We start from the raw sequence: 5,473 nt of genomic DNA, 5'->3' as shown, positions 1-5,473 counted from the left end.
CCAAAGTTGGTTCTACTTTTCTACATCTACCGAAGAATATCAAACTCTTGCATGCCCTTATTTTAAGGACAAACGCAATGTTCCAAATGTTTGTGGGTTGTGTTATGATTCTAGTGCCGATGATTACAAGGTTATATTTATCTACAAGCGGAATTATTCTATCTATTCTCTGAATTACAATTGTTGTACAGAGAAAGCAACGTCCCTTCGAGGAGTAGTAACATTAGTACAAAAATTTCCCTTCTCTCGGGGCATTAGCATCAGAGGTTGTGTATTTTGGCCACACTATATAGCTAGAAATTCTATAATCGTACACTTTGATGGGAAGTTAGATGAACTGAAAGAACTTCCTATGCCAGATTTTGTAGGTGAGAACACTTGCTTTCGTATGACTAGTTTCAAAAGTTGCCTTTGTTTATATGGCGGCAATAAAGATAGTGTAAGATTGGACATATGGATCATGGAACGAGATGGCTGGAAATTGTTTTTGAACATATGCAACTTGCAAGCTACTTGTAAAATTTTTATATATAACAGAGTGCTAGTGTATCGCACGCGAAATGGTGAAATTCTAGGAGTTAATTTTTATCTACTTTTTATATATAATTCTAGGAAACAATATTTTAGAGGAGCTAAAATATCCAAAGCTTACTCTAAGAATATGGAATTTCCCCGAATTTTAACATGTTTGGATACTTTTTAATTTTTCGAGTCTTGGATAGTTTGTACTGTTCGACTTTCAGTGTCAAGTGCAAGAGGAAGCAATCGACGATCCCCTAACAACATGAAGGCCAAAAGTACCAAAGCAGTTACAACAACTTTGTGTAGAACCTCAATCCTAATGTAGTTGGCTGTGAATTGTGATTATTCATCATATATTGACTAGTTTTATGATTTATATGTTTGTTCTTATTTGTTTTAAACATATATATATTTACCGAGTCTCTGAATTTTGTTATAATATCTATATGGTGAACCAGAGGAAATTGGTGAAGATATACTGATAGCAAAAAAAAAAAAACGAATCCCACATAAATTGATAGAATTGTTGCTTTTGGTTTAATTCCTAGATAACATATACAATATGATATTCGGTGGGAAAGAAAATATTTTACATGGAAATTTGTACATAACTATTCAAATAACAGTTGTGGGGTGTGGGGATAAGAAGCTTTTCCTTTTCAACTTTGTTACACCATCATGAGTCATAGAGCGACATTGATGAATATCAACAAAATATGATTCCAACACAAAGGGAATTTAAAAAATCTAGAAATGTACGTGCATCACATCAATGGTGTGACAAGAAATTGTAGGATTTCTTGTATTACTCATCAAATTAATAGTCACCTTCCATGAATGTGCTGCTTGACATTGGGACGGGAAGGTTTAGCACCTCGATTTCAGAAGATAGAAACTCTCCGAACAGATTGGAGTTACGTCATGTTTTGAATCTTGATATATTCGAAGTTACATCATTTAGGATTATAGATGACAAGCTTCCCTCCTGCTCGAAAGACAATTTCACCATTTCTTGTGCAGCCCAAAAGTATAATATCCCTTACAAATCAATATCCAAAGTCTGCAGTCTCACAGTTAATGTCCATTAGCGGACTCCAACATCCTTGATTCATGATCCAAATGACCAATTCAGATCTGATGTAGACACTATATAAATCAACACAACCTCTGAATCAAGTCAAACGATACGATTGATATATACCTATAAAATAGGGTTTTGGAAGCTCCCTCAGTGTCATGTCGTCAAAGTATATAATCATAGAATCACTATCAACTAATTGACTAATTCCTGAACAACTCAAGGACCACTACACAACACCATTAACCGTAATCCCTGGACTGCACTCCTGTTGTGACCTTTCATCGAGTGCTATTTCTCGACTAACAACAATTGTTTTCTTCATCCAGTAATTCCTCTTTACATAATACAACACATAAAAAGATGTAAAAAGATCAATATAACCTTGTGTTCACTGTCACGAGAATCATAACACAATCCATAACCATGCGGAGTCATCCCATTCGAATATGGACATATGAAAGTTCGATATTCATTGGTACAAGGATTCCACAAAGCATATTCGATATCATCAATTGGTGTCTTCATTAATACAAACAATGACACAAGCACAAGGCACTAGGATTTCGAAATCTCTTTAGAGGAATTAGGAAAGACTTGTTTTCCCATTGCAATTCGGGGATTTTCCAAATTTCTGAACTCGAATTTACCATCATTCGTGTGTAACAATATGAGCTTTTTGGACGCCAAACTATTTCGGATACTATTTTGGATAGATCAATGTCAGTTTTCGTGAACTCACTTTCGGATATTATAGTATTCCATGACTTAGAAACAGATTTAAAGCGTAACAACAAAGATTTTACTGACCAATGATCTGAAGAAAATTCCTTGTTGCAAGCAAAAAGGATAAATTATTTTTCTTTAATTGTTTGTCTAGGAGAAAAACATGTTTTTAGGCCCAAAAAAAAAAAGAAAAGAATAAAAAACTTAAAGATTTGTGTTATGTACTCCCAGAGTATGGTTTTGTTAGGGTTTATTTTATATTAATCATGTTTTTAGGCAAAATAAAATAAAATTTCTGTACTCCAAAATATGGTTTTGTTAGGGATTATTTTATATTAATCATGGTTTTGTTAGGGATTATTTTATATTAATCATGTGTTCTTATATTTTGCAATATTTTAAATGGGCAAAAAAGAAAAAATGAACATTCAATGCTCTATTTAGCTAATGTGTCTTCCTTTCCTCTGGTTCATAACCTAGTGAATAGTTATACCGAAGGTCAATTAAGCTAAAACTGTTTGTTATGCTCGGAAGACGGATTACTTCTCTTGTACTGGGATTGCAAATTCTAGCAGAATCCAAGTTTCGATTCCAAATGCAGAACAACCATTGGCATCTATTATATGGTAGTAAAGATTATCAAAATTTCATATAGAGACTTTTCCTTTTCCATCTTCCTTTTGCTCAATAGCAACTTTGTTACACCACCACGAATCATAAAGCCACATTAATGAATATCGACAAAATCTGACTTCGATACAAGAGAATTAAAAAAGCTTACAAATGCACCTGAATCGCACCAACGATTTGACCTGAAGCCTTGAGAATATTTCAAAAATTATTTCGTGGGAACTTGTAGGATTTCTCATAGTACGTTTCATCTTGACAGCTTAAGGCTAAACTAATTAATAAATAGTCTTTCCAATTAATAAATAGTTTTTATGAACAAGTAGAGTTAGCCTAAATTTCAATTTTTTATAAAAGTAGGGTAATTAAGGTGAAAATTAAGATTAAATAAAACATACTTAATTATTTCTCAATTAAGTTGTATTCTGTCAAAAAGTAGGTATAAAAAGAATTGCAATATAGTACGTTTATTATTAGTTTTTTAATATCTATGGGACTAGAAACCTAACATAAAGCCTTTTTCCTAGTATATTTATATTCTCCTCCTTCATGATAGTACTAAAACCCTAGCGTAGCCATTATTGTCCAATTACATATTATAATGGTAAAAAAAGAAATTAGCCTTTGATGATATTGCTTACAATCTTCCTAGTGATATCCTATTTCTCATCCTTACTAGGGTACCAGTTAAATCTTTGTTACGTTTTAAATGTGTTTGTAAGGCGTGGAATATTATGATATCTGACAATGAATTCAGGAGAACTCATCGCGATCAATCCAAAGCGTTGGCCTGCGAAAAGCTATTGTTAAACAAACATTATACTAATGAATTCGAGTTTAGAGACTTGGAAACTTCCCAATTAGTTACGATAACCATGGGAGTTTTTCCTCCAGAAAAATTCCGAAAAACTATAGTCTTGTGCTCGTGTCATGGCTTGTTGCTTTTGAAGAACCCTAGGGCCTACAAAAGACATGTTTTGTGGAATCCATCTACCGAACAATATCAAACTCTTGCATGCCCTTATTCTAAGGACAAACACGATGTTCCAAATGGTTGTGGGCTGTATTATGATTCTAGTACCGATGATTACAAGGTTATATTTATCTACAAGCAGAATTATTCTATTTATTCTCTGAATAACAATAGTTGGACAGAGAAAGCAACTTCCCTTCGCGGAGTAGTAACATTAGCAAAAAAAAAATTCCTTGTCTCGGGGCATTAGTAGCGGAGGTTGTGTATTTTGGCCATACTATGTAGTTAGAAATTCTATAATCGTATACTTTGATGGAAAGTCAGATGAACTGAAAGAAATTCCTATGCCAGATTTAGTAGGTGCTAACACCTGCTTTCTTTTTACTAGTTTCAAAAGTTGCCTGTGTTTATATGGCGGCAATAAAGAGAGTCTAAGATTGGACATATGGATCATGGAACGAGATGGCTGGAAATTGTTATTGAACTTATGCAACTTGCGCGCTACTTGCAAAAAGTTTATATATAATAGAGAGCTAGTGTGTTGCACGCGAAATGGTGAAATTCTATTTCAAGGAGTTAGTTGTTATCGAATTTTTATATATAATCCTGGGAAACAATATTTTAGAGAAGCTAAAATATCCAAAGATTACTTTAAGAACAGGGAATTTCCCCGAATTTTAACATGTTTGGATACTTTATAATTTTTCGAGTCTTGGATTTCGACTTTTAGTGTCAATCGACGATCCCTTAACAACATGAAGGCCAAAAGTACCAAAGCAGTTACAACAACTTTGTGTAGAGCCTCAATCCTAATGTAGTTGGTTGTCAATTGTGATTATTCATAATATATTGACTGATTTTACGATTTAAATATTTTTTTTAAACGTATATAATTACCGAGTTTCTGAATTTTGTTATGATATCTATATGGTGAGCCAGAGGAAATTGGTGAAGCTATACTGATAGCAAACAAAAGAAAAGAATCCCACATAAATTGATAAAATTGTTGCTTTTGGTTTAATTCCTAAATAGCACATACTGTATTCGATGGAAAAGAAAATATTTTACATGGAAAATGTTTGTATATAATTATTCAAATCATACTTTTATATAATCTATACTAACACAAGGCCGTAAGGCCCTGGCGGTATGGGTGTTGGGTGGTGGGGATATGAAACTTTTCCTTTTCCATCTTCCTTTTGCTCAATAATAATGTAAATAAATACCATCTCTTTCCCGCTCAGGCAACTTTGTTACACAATCACTAGTCATACATCGACATCTATGAATATCAACAAATATGATTTCAACACATAGGAAGTAAAAAAATCTGGAAACGCACGTGCATCGCATCGATGATGATAAACAAGTAGGATAAATCTCTTTCGTTGTTGAAAAAGAACTATTTTTTTGTTGCCTTGAATAATTAAGGTGAAAATTAAGATTAAATAAAATATACTTAATTATTTCTCAATTAAGATGTATTCTTCCGAAAAGTACATATAAAATGAACTGCAATATAATGTAGTACTTTTATTATTAGTTTT

Source organism: Capsicum annuum, unplaced genomic scaffold (assembly GCF_002878395.1).
Source record: "Capsicum annuum cultivar UCD-10X-F1 unplaced genomic scaffold, UCD10Xv1.1 ctg5491, whole genome shotgun sequence".
NCBI lineage: Eukaryota > Viridiplantae > Streptophyta > Magnoliopsida > Solanales > Solanaceae > Capsicum > Capsicum annuum.
The sequence above is the reverse complement of the archived record's forward strand: the minus strand, read 5'-3'. Positions refer to the sequence as shown.